The sequence below is a fragment of the Chelonia mydas genome, chromosome 1 (assembly GCF_015237465.2).
Source record: "Chelonia mydas isolate rCheMyd1 chromosome 1, rCheMyd1.pri.v2, whole genome shotgun sequence".
Lineage (NCBI taxonomy): Eukaryota > Metazoa > Chordata > Testudines > Cheloniidae > Chelonia > Chelonia mydas.
Genome location: NC_057849.1, coordinates 117,402,510 through 117,414,757, shown reverse-complemented (window position 1 = coordinate 117,414,757; position 12,248 = coordinate 117,402,510). Strand labels below are relative to the sequence as shown.

Below are 12,248 nucleotides of genomic sequence, written 5' to 3'. Positions count from 1 at the left end.
CTGTGGGCAATTACACTGTTATTGGTCTCTGAAGAGAAGGCAAAAAGAATCCCTCTTAGACAGCCTGTCTTTTGCTGGGAATAGCATCGTGAATGCAGGAAATTGGTCAGCCTGGAAATGCCCCAGGTCAGGAGGGAGAGAGGCAGTGACCAGGGAAACCAGAAGCCTAGAGTGGGTGCACTTGCTGGACAACCGAGGGGAAATACAGGTGCAGTTATCTGGAACTGTGACAGCATTTACTATGGAAGACAGCATGAGCAGGTAATGGAGAAGTGCCCCCACACTACAATAGCACTGCGAGGAATGTGTCAAGTTGACTTTTACCTGTGAGAGCAGAGGAAGATCTCAGAAAGACTCAGTCAGATGTGTACATGGGGAGGGGGGGGGGAATTGGCACATCAGGCAGTGGTGATGACCTCATGACTCTCTCCTTGAGTCTGAGAACTTATCAGGTTCAGACTGTCAGGACAGGAAAGCAACAAGGGACAATACTAATCTCTGTGCATGCAACAACGTTAATAGAGAAATGTCCTGTGTGATTTCAGCTGGACAGCGGGGCCTCCTACAATTGTGATTCCTCGGGATGAATGGACTCCAACACCCATTACAAAGACCAGACACAATCTAACAATGTAAATGGAGAGCATAATGCCGTCTGTAGGAAAATGGGACCTCATAGTCACTAACCCAAAAAATAACAGATGGTACCTACTGAAGTCTGTGGTGGCAGATGGTAAGCACCACAGACCCTTCTTGAGGACTACAGCCATACTTACAAGCCATGGATCTGATCAGGATGTAGCGTCAGAATTTTATAGCTGCTGTGCGAGAAGCAAAAAGGGGAGTTCCATGGACAAAAGAGACAATTTTAAAAGCAGATGAGGATGTTTTCAAAAGCCGTGGTTGCCTTGAAGGAAAGCCGTGGCTGGAAGTAGACCCCACAATGGAATCTGTGCGCTTAGCGCTATGGAAAATTCCAGTGATGCTATGTAACCCAGCAAGGACCTCAAAAGTCTGCAGAGCAGGGGTATCATAGCATCTGTAGGGACCAGTACAGCCTGGGTAAACAGCATGATAGCGGTAAAGAAGCCATCAGGCAAATCACACATCTGCACAGACCCAAGCCATTGAATCAGGCATTGAAAAGATGCTAATATCCAATGCCCACAATTGATTACATCTTTTCAGAACTTTCCAAAGCCAGAATCTTTACAGTCTTGTGATGTGAGAAATGTGTTTTGGCACATAAGCCTGGATAAAGAGGCCTCTGTCCTGATGTACTACCAGCCAGGAGAGCTACTGACATGCCAGCGTGGTGCACTTGAGAAAGGACTGAGCATAGCTATTTTGCAGGAGCAGTCAATTGTGTATGCCAGCACAGCCCTGTCAGAGATTGAATGGGGATATGCCCATAAGGAAATAGAGCTTCTGGCTGTGGCATCTGGAGTGGAGCAATTCCGTCAGTACACCTATGGCCATCCAGTAATAGTCCAGTCAGCCCACCAGAGCAGTCCTTAGCGGAGTGCAGGGCCCGGGGCAGAAGTGACAGATTAATCTCTTCTGGGACTGACTGCACTGGCCAATCGCACCGGCCCAGGGAGCCCTCCAAAGCACAGAGTCCAGAGCGGTTGTCCCGATTCGCCCTACCCAAGGGATGGCTGTGCACAAACCCCTAGAGACAATCCACAGCAAAGCACCTTCATAGTGCTCCCAAGGGATTGCAGCCGAGGTTTATGAGCCTCCAGTGCTACCAAGTAGAGATCAGACTGTCCAGGATGATCACTGGTGTTAGTGGACCCCCTGACCAGGACATATATACCCAGCATCAATGAGTTGCGGGAAGGGGATCAGGACACTGAATCCATTAACACACAGCACTATCGCCTAGTTTCAGCAGTGAGGCGAATGGAAATCAACGAGGCTATGGAAAAGAACAGGCAGTCAAGAGAGCAATCCTAGCCAGGTGGCCAGAAGATAAAAGCCAAGTACCGATAAGAGCAGAACCATATTTGCAAATTAAAGATGAGCTGAGCGTCCAGGATGGAATCATATTTCGAAAACAGGAAACTATTGTCCCTGCTCGTTATGTATGGATGTCATGCAAAAAAAATACATGCCTCACACCTGGGCACTGAGAACTGTCTTAGATGGGCTCAAGAGAGTGTTTACTGGCCAGGAATGAATAGACAAATCCACTCCTTGATAGACGGGTGTGATGCCACCAGCCGTGTGATTCCTGCCAGCAGAAAGAGACTCTGTTTCCACATGAGCTGGCCACCTGACTATGGGAGTGGGAGCAGACTTATTTATCTTCAGGGAAATCCACTTCATTACAGTGGATTACTAGTCAAATTCTTGGGGGGTTAATGCCCTTCCTTATATAAGAAGAAAGTCAGTAATTTGCAAAATGAAGGCCCACTTTGTGAGATATGGCATTCCAGAGCCTGTATTCACTGACGATGGACTCCAGTTTGCCTTGGAAGAATTCAAGGAAGGTCAGATCCCTTGTTAGCATTTTTGGCACACAGGAATACCCCATCACAGGGGTACCAAAACAGTCCCGTGCAGGCACTGACGGGACAAAGGATCAAAACTCTGCTACTAATGAGGGGAGACCTGTTGCAGCCAGAAGGATGGAGACGCCACTGAGTAGAGATGGCCATCAATCAGAGAAAGCAAGCACTAGAATATGACTAGCCAGCCAAAGGCCTACTGGTCCTGGAGATGGCACTCCTGTGAGGATCTCGCCATTAAAGAGATATCAGAGTGGACTAAAGGAGTCATGAGGGGTGCTAGGGCACCCAGGTTACACAAGGTGACTACACAAGAGGGACAAGTGATGCGAAGCAAAAGGGGGCACTCACAAGCCAGAAGACTACACCCAGAGAGAGCCTACAGAGGTCATGACAGAACAGAGAGACAGAGAACCATCTGGAGGCCAGCTCCACCAGAGCCCTGCATGGGAGCATATGAAGATTCTTTTGTTACTAGCTTCCCTCACAAAATGTTGGTGATGCTGGTGAAGTAGTAACAGGCTCTTGTCACTTGCAAGTTAATGACACATCCCTTGTACAGGAGAGGGTTGGAAGATTCTGTCACTGGCGCAGCACAGCAGAAGTATTAAAGCACTCAGTCAGCTAGCTTTCCCCCTCTCTTCTCTTGGTCACCCCAAACACAGATGCACAGCAGTGCGACGTTACATACTTGGGATGGGGTTGTTTGTTTCTTTTACAATAAACAACGTTCTGACACACAGAAAAGTCATGGCAAAAGATAGGTCCTGTGAAAGTATTTTTTTTAAAAAGACACAAAGTTATTTTATATGCCTTAGGAATTCATGCTTAAACTTTGCAGTACGTATTGTAGTGATAATGAAAGATTTGGGACCCTGGGATCAGAATCTAGATAACCAGGTCAAAATTTTTCAAAAGTGGCCACTGTTCTGGGTGCCCCATTTGAGACCTCTTGGGCCTGCTTTCAGGACTGCTGAGCACTGACAGTCCCCGCAAAAGCAAAGAGGAACTGTAGGTAATTAGCATCTCTGAAAATCAGTTGGCGCACGTCTCAAATTGAGCACTCAAATTAAGGAATCCCAAATTGGAGACCAAAATTTAAAAGCTGATCGCAAGTTAAAGATTTCCAGTCTTCAATATCCATTGCTCAGATTGTGTGGAAATCATTATAAACTCACATGCAAAGGAACTGCAAATACATAGTGAGGGCACATACGCCAAAGATACAGGGCCAGGCCCTCAGCTGGTGTAACTCGGCATACGTCCACTGAAATCAATGGCGCTATGCCAATTTACAACACCTGAGGATCAAGCTGTGTAGGCTGCTAAAGAAAATTAACCTGCACAAAGTTAGAGGTATATGTTTCCAGATTTGTGAAAGTAGGATTTTCTGTGAGAAACAGTCCTTTAGGAAACTGACTAGTCACATAAGAATCAACAACGGGCAAGGGTTCTGGTATATATTTCATGGACTTTAGTGCACATTAATAATTTAAAAGAAAGGAAGCTAGCACAAGAAGGGCAAAATAATTTAGTTCCTAGGTATTTTGAGAACAGTGCATCGTCTGTTTTCCTTTACTAATAAGTTTCCACTTGTACACGAGCGAGGTAGACATAAAAAGCAGCAACATATTTTCAGCTTTTAAATACAACAGGCAACGCATGCCAGTGACTGCAAACAACACTTAGCTAGAAAAACTAATAATTTCTCATTCGGTAAACATACTACTGTGTATAATAGCCAACTTCAGTGAGGACGTGGCAACAATAACTCTCAATCACTTAAGAATTTTTCATTAGTAAATTCGACAGTAGATTAACTAGAGAAGTTTAAAGGTTGTTTTCTGCACTTCATAAAACAGAAGCAGCAAGCAATGTGGGGAGCCAGCTCATGTTTCCACCTAACTATTTTTCCTTACCACCTGATGAAACTTTAATAAGTAAAAAGGCAGCGCAATATTTGCACAATTTAATGTTGTTCAGCTGAGTAACCAAGAAACATATGACAACACAGGAAAATTAACCTTCAAGCCAATCAAACATGAACTTTAACTGCTTACCTGTATATGTACTTGTTTTGCCAGATTCAATCTAATACAAAACGTTGCTGGTGTAACAAGAGAAATCCCTCACTTAGCCAAACACAGGCACTTTTAAGTTTATATGAAAGGATTCTGAAGATGTCTTGATTCCATTTGACTTGTGCGACACATCATATACCTCAGGAACAACCAGACACCATGCTATGTCAATGAGCTTCTCCCAAAGTATGAGTTATTAACACTGCCCTGAGCCCTGCACCAAATGATCCCTATATCTGACGCTGGACAATTCAGTCAAAAGGAGAAAGCACCACTATCCCAGAGTTGCTAGGAAACAGGGAGGGAGTTCCTGACCTGAATTCTTAGCAGAGTTTGATGTTGCCCAGGAAGCTTAGGTTCTGATGACTTCCTCGAAAATACAGGAGATAAATAAGCACACACAGATCTTCCAGAGAAAAATTTATCATTGAACTTTTAAAAGATAGCAGCAAAGACAAACATCAGGTGCAAACATCAATAAAACCGCTCTGTAACAGTAACGAACCACTCATGAAAGCATTAAGCTTATTTGTAAAAATCTATGGTAAATTTGCTATTTTCTTTGCCAAAAAAAGTTGTGGAAAAATCTGATAAGGTTAAAATTTCCCCTTCACTAATCTAAATGGTGGCCAAATTACTTTGTTACAGAAAATAGAAAAAAAAACCACACACCCCTCCACATGAATGCAACATTAATGCAGTGTTGCGCTAGTGAAGTCAAACACACAAAAATCAGGAAATACAAAAGTAAAGGTTCCAATTGCTAAATAAATTGGCCCAAATATCCCTCACTGTAAAATATATTAAAAGGCATTCTAACACTCTAAATGCTGAACTCTGGAATATGACATACGTGCAATGCAGGCAAATTAATGTTGCCACAAGAACATTTACTTTTGCATTTCATGCATTTAAATATTAAAGGCCACTACCTCACAACTAAAAAGAACAGGAGTACTTGTGGCACCTTAGAGACTAACAAATTTATTTGAGCATAAGCTTTCATGAGCTACAGCTCACTTCATCACTGTATTAATTATTATATTTTGCATTTAATTTCCTCTGTGTGCGTACTGAAAACAAATAAAAGCCGGGGGGGGGGGGGAAGAGATGAGAGGAAGATTAAGAAAAGAGGAAAAGAACCCCACAGTTACCTTTTTCCTAGATGCACCAGCATGTTTCTTGTAAGGGCTACTAAAGGACTTCTATGAAGCACATATGCCTTGAAGTTCACAACTGCGCCCCAATCCTGAACCAGCCACATAGCTGTGCACTGCACAAATACATAAAAAGGAAGAAGGTATCTTCCCAGTGAAGGATATTCCCGCCCAATGGCTGGAGTAGCTTCATGGGACCTCACACAGTAAATCCACAGTGAGGAGGATGGCCTTCACACAGCAATTTCTTCAGCCCTATTCAGACCCTTTCCCATCCCCCCTACATAGTCCCGTACCCAGATATTTCCCTCATTTCACAGGAGATCTGCATTAGTTCCATAGACTATGACCAAGCTTCCGCACCTGTGAAGGAGAATACTTGATTTGCTCCTTCATGCATGTGAACTTTAAGGAGTGTGCCTTGGAGGAATGGTCTGGTATTTATAAGAACCACACGGAGGCCTCTGTCAAGGAAGCCCAGGAACAGATTGGGGACTCCATCCCTGGCTGGGCTTAGAAGCAAACCCTTTCTCTACCAGAGCAAGAAAGCCATTTCCTAGCTGGGTAGGAGAGAGGCAAGTATGGGAACCCATTCTCCAGCTAGGGCAGTAGATCCAAATGTCTCCCTAGATCAGAGGTGGGCAACTACGGCCTGTGGGACCGTCCTGCCAGGCCCCTGAGCTCCTGGCCGGGGAGGCTAGCCCCCGGCCCTTCCCCTACAGTGATGTTGCCGCGATGCCAGTGCTCTGGCCTGCTGCTCCTCCTGGGCAGCGTGGCTGGCTCCGGCAGGGCTGCGAGCTCCTGCTGCTCTGAGCAGCATGGTAAGGGGGCAGGAGGGTTGGATAAGGGGCAGGGGATCCCGGGGTGCAGTCAGAGGCCAGGGAGTGGATAGGGGTCAGGGCAGTCAGGGGATGGGGAATGGGGGGGTTGGATGGGTAGGGTCCCAGGAGGGGGCGGTCAGGGGACCAGGAGGAGGGGGGGTTGGATGGGTTGGGAATTCTCAGGGGGGCAGTCAGGGGACAGGAAGTGTGAGGGGGGCAGATAGGGGGCAGGGGCCAGGCTGTTTGGGGAGGCACAGCCTTCCCTACTCGGCCCTCCATTCAGTTTCGCAACCCCGATGTGGCTCTTGGGCCAAAAAGTTTGCCCACCCTTGCCCTAGATGCATAAGCATATTCTGTGGCATAGAAGATTTGTAAATACATTTGTGGGCTAATAATCACACAGTTAAAAGACTCTGACAAAGGGTATGAGAGAGCTATCAGGGTGGGGGGCAGAGATGTGCAGATTATGTCTGAAAAACTCCAACTATGCTCTCAACTTGTGGGTTTTTTTTTAATGTGTTCATCTTATTTTGCATGCATTTGTATCTGGAAGTGCAAGTGAAAAGTTTGTGTTGTTCTCAAACATTGGTAACTTTGTTAATTTAAAACACTTTTCCTTTTCAAAATTAGCAAAGTATATGCTCTCCACTTACATGCTAAAGATCCAGTTTCAAACTTTAGCCTTTAAGATATTTGACTTTGAGGAGGGGAGGAAGTAAAGAATAGTTTACAATGAAAAAAAGGACAGGAATAGCCCAAAAGCAGAGGCCCCCTGAACTCCCGCAATGATGCTACACCAGCGTTATGACACCTCCAGCAGATGGTCACAGTCTTGCTCATAGTGTTTCTGTGTTTCACTAACAAAGTACCCGCAAGCTGGTCAAAGCAACACAGTTGAATAAATGATCATTAGCCTAAAGAAAAAAATGAGTATTTGTTCCTGCCTTATTTTGGAAATTTTAAAAATTACTTGCTTGTGCACATTGTAAAAGAACAACTGAAGTTATTATTGTTTAATAATGTATATTGTTTTAGAAATGCAAACATTTTTTAAAAAAATTAATCATTACTCAGCTGAATAGTTATTTAAATGTAAATTACAGCTAGTAAAATGGTATACGCCCGGGTGGCCAAACTTACTGGCCTCCAAGCCACATACGACAATCTTCAGAAGTTTGAGAGCCAGGGCACACCTTTGAGAGCTGGGGGTTGGGGCTTCAGCCCCGCTCCTGCTGAAGCCCCAAGCCCTGGCAAGTCCACCCTGCAGGGCTGAAGCCCCAAGACCCCCTGTCCCCGCAGGGCAGAAGCCCCCTCCTGCACCACCCTGCTGCAAGGCAGAGGTCCTAAGCTCCCCCTCCCTCCCCGGTCTGGTAGGTGGAGAATGGGGACTGGGCTCCACGAGCCTCACTTTAATGGTAAAAGAGCCGTATGTGGCTCATGAGCCAGAGTTTGGCCACCCTTGATATATGCTGACATAGAATATTTTAATGCAGCACATACACCGTATAAAACTTTTTACACTGTTTCAGCACAGCAATTTGGAGCCTGAACCTCCTCCATTAAAGTCAGTCCATGGAAACAGAATTAGGCCCTTAAAGACCACTGTTTAGCAGGCAGTGGCTTCAAAGGGGTGGCTTAATTACAAAAGCCCCAATTCAGCAAGATATTTAAGTATATGCCTCAGTGAAATCAACAGGACTACTTATTGCTTAAAGTTAGGCACCTGCTTAAGTACCTTTCTGAATACAACCCAGAGCCTGTTTGTAGGAGAGTAATGGTTCTTTTGCTCATTTTCCCTGTCTCACCCTTCTTCAAGAATTGAAGAACTCAGTGACTATACTAATGCCATCCTGGGGCTGCTTATAATTCCAAATAAAATAATCATGAATGATGCCCTGGCACATGCAGTAGTGAGATTCAAATTAAGCTAGATTTTTAAAAAGCAAGAAGAGAAAGCACTTACGGTTGACTGTGCAATATCTGGAGCAAGCAGAGTACAAAAGTCAAACCTTAAACATAACACTTACATGCTGTTAAAGAAAACCTGATATGCATGAATAGAAATATTAAATGTAAGCCAAAGGTCTCAGATTTGCATTGGAGTCCATTAAGAATACAATTTAACTACTGTGGGTATTTTTAAATCATCTTTTTAAAATCAAAACGCCATTTTAGACATTGAATTAACACAGATTAATCAGAATGATACAGGGATTCAAGGATCCTAGTTACTGAAAATGTGTACGAAGTCTGTATTCTTTGCAAGTGAAATGAAGAATGGATCTGATTTCAATAAATTTTTCCTACACTTTTTCATCTCAAAATGTGCAACAGAGCTAAGTAGCAAAACAATCAGACAGTAAATGGCAGAAGTCACACAAAACACTGGTGAAAAGGCATGTGGTGAATAAATGCAGTCAGTCATGAGACCAGCAACATAGAACAAGAGAAATTTAAAGGCACAGGTAAGTAAGATTTGAAAAGAGATGGAGAATATGGGAGGCTGAGAGATAAAGTTTTACGGGGTAATCAGTTCAGATGCAAAAGGGAATTCAACAGTGGCAAGTCTGTAGGAAAGGGAGAGAGAGGAGACAGGTACCAGATAGGCAGAAGTTGTAAGAAGTGGAGAAGAAAGGGACAGGGATAGTGAGGAAGGCTGAAATAAATCCACAGGGATTTTTACAAATGAAAGCATTATTTCTACATATAGACAGGAGAGAAATTTTGAACTGGATCTTGAAATGGATGAGGAGTCCATGGAGGCGTTTGACAAGGATGGCAATGTGGAAGGCAGGTGGCAGAATCCAATGACCCCATCTCTGTGGAGAAGAGGACAGCTCAGTCTTCATGCCCAATCAGTACCTGGCCACTTAGACTGTCAGCAAGGATGCCAATTACGACCATTTATAGTCCTATCTAAGGCCTTGTCTACACTACAACAGCTTTTGTTGACAAAACAGTGGATGCACACACCCTATAATGCATCTTTTGGCGCAAAAATGCCTTGTTTTGGAAACAAAATAAAATCACCCCGGCGAGAGCCATAAGGCTTTTTGTGAAAAGTTTTGTCAACAAAGTGCCACTGTACACACCACCCTTGATTATATTGCTGTAAATGGCCTTCAGGAGGTGTCCCACAATGCCCATCCTGACTGCTCTGGTCAGCAGTATGAATTCTACTCCTCTGCCGCCAGGTAAACAACCACCATCTGTCCCTCCTCCTTTAAAACCCTGGGAATTTTTGTAATTCCATTTCCTGTTTGCTTGGCATGGAGAGGTCTCATCGCATCTTCCCACGTGACCATGGTGGGCTATCGCACCAAACACTCTCCTGCTTGGACCACTGCAGAGCTGCTCAGTATTTGGGGAGAGGAGGCTGTGCAGTCCCAGCTGCTCTGGAACCGTAGGAATTTTGATACCTATGGGCAGATTTCTCGAGACTTGTGCAAAAAGGGCTATGACCAGGACATGGTGCAGTGAAGAGAGAAGATAAAGGAGCTGAGGCAGGTGTACCATAAGGCGAGGGAGGCAAAATGTCACTCCAGTGCTGCACCCAAGACCTGCCAGTTCTATAAGAAGCTGGATGCTACCCTTGGCACTGACCCCACCTCCACTGCCAAGACCCCATGGATACTTTGGCAGACCTGGAGGCAGCGGAAAGGGGACCTAACCCGGAGGACGAAGTCATTGATGAAGAGGTGGAGTTAGACAACAATTTGGAGCCCATCGTGGGGTCGCCCAGGCGCAGCCAAGAACTGTTCACCACTCTGGAGGTGTCTTGCCAGTCTCAGCAGTTGCTCTTTGGTGAGCAAGAAGCAGGAGAGGAAATGCCTGGTAAGTGGCTGTGGTTTGTGTAGTGCGGAGGTGGGTTCAGGGTATAGAAATGTACTAGGTTGGCTGTGTTCCTGTGCTCTGGACATTTCCCTGGGCAGCTAATCAGTACAGCAGAACAGGGTGTTGATGCATGCCGAGATCTCACGGGAACCCTCCAGAGAGATCTCCAGGAAAGTTCCGTGGCAGAGCAGCTTTGTTCCTTCCCCCATTGTAGGAAACTTTCCCGTGCCATTTGGCAATCACTTGTGCAGGGACCAAAGTGGCACACAGGCGAGCAGCGTAGGCACCGGGGGAGAAGCCACAAGTGTGTAGTAGATGTACCCTTGCTTCCCTGCTTACCCTCAGCAGTGAGATATCTACTACAATGACCCCCACCGGTGGAAAAAGTGTGGGAGAATTTAGAATTTTGTCCCTAGTCGGCTGCACCGCAACCCTTCCAGGGTGCTCTTTTCCCCATGTAGAGCGTCCCCTCCCCCCAGCCAACACTCACCATGGTTGGGCTGGTTGCCGAGATGTGTGCTTGCCAAGGGTCAGTGAGAAAGTGATTGTTATGTTGCCAGAGGTGTAGCTTACTGAAATGTTTCAATGCTGTGCATAAACGTAACAATCATGCTTCTGTGTATTGTTTCTTGTGCTTTTGGAGATGTGGCCATGAGGGGCACCCCCTACACACACCGTCAGAGTGTCTCTGCCAGATAAGAAAGCGCCCAAGATGGAGCAAAGAAGACATGTTCTGGGAGATACTGCAGTTCTCCAATGCAGAGAAAAGGGAATGCAGGGAGTGGAGGGAAGCCGAAAGGCAGGACAGAAAAGGAAATCAGGAGTTTGTTAAGGGCGCTACTGTGTGGATGATTAAAGTCACGGAGGAGCAAACACGGATGTTGAAGTCCTTAATAATGCAGCAGACTGAGCAGATGTGTGCATGCTCGCCCTTCCGTTCAGCACATTCAGAACTCTTTTCCGTGCCCCCTCCCCACAACTCCACTCGCACAGTCCTTTCTGCTTTCTGGAACTTCTCAGTTTCCTGTTCACTCCACCCCTTCGGACAACTTTCAAAATGACAGCTGGACATACACACAGTTCTGAAAATCTGCCCTTCCCTGGTACCTCTTTTCCCACCAAGCGTGCGCGCGTGCGTGTCTGTGTAAAAAATTCACAGTCTGTGACCTATGACTTTTACTATAAACACTCCTGACTAAATCCTTAGCTGCCCTGGCGCTGCTGCCCTGGGGGCCCCCGGGGCGCTTCTGCTCTGGGGGCCCTGGGGTCAACTCCACTGGCCACTGCTCTGGCCACCCCTGGGGCCATGCTCTGGTCGCTGCTCTGGCCACCCCGGGACTACCGCTCAGGCAGTCCCTGGGGACAGCTGCACCAGCAGCTGCTGGGGCAGTTCCCAGGGCCAGCTGCCCATGACTGCTTGCAGGGTGGCTCCAGCAGCGGCCGGTGTGGCTGGCCCCACGGATGTTTGAGTAGCTGGTCCAAGGGCTAGTTGCTTGGGCAGCCCTGGCATCAGCTACACTGGCTGCTGCAGCTGCAGAATTTCATGGAGGTCGCAGAAAGTCACAGAATCCGTGACTTCTATGACCTCCCTGACAAATTTGCAGCCTTAACGATAACTAATCTTTATTTGTGTCCTACAAATTGAGATAGCAGGCTCTACCAAGACATGCAAAGGCACTTTAATCATTTGCTTACTGGAATTTAAGGCCCCGAATTTCACCACTGCTTCCTAGGAAAACTACATGTAATGTAACATTGCAGTACCAAATCACAGAGATGTGCATAACTGGTTCTCATTTTCAAAGTGTTGCCTCAAAGCCTCCCTGATTCAAATTGCCCCCC

At 46.0% G+C, this 12,248-nt stretch overlaps 1 protein-coding gene across 5 annotated transcripts in view; it reads right to left on the bottom strand.

The window, feature by feature from the left end:
- CRACDL (CRACD like) overlaps window positions 1–12,248 on the bottom strand; it is a 104,862-nt gene that overhangs the window by 57,753 nt on the left and 34,861 nt on the right. For 3 of the 5 annotated variants that reach the window (XM_007068979.4, XM_043537216.1, XM_037898550.2), the window contains exon 1: window positions 4,574–4,815. The exons of the other annotated variants lie outside the window; for them this stretch is intronic. The gene's annotated coding sequence lies outside the window, so the exon portion shown is untranslated. Of the gene's footprint in view, window positions 1–4,573; window positions 4,816–12,248 lie in introns of those variants that run through there. 5 annotated transcript variants of the gene reach the window in all.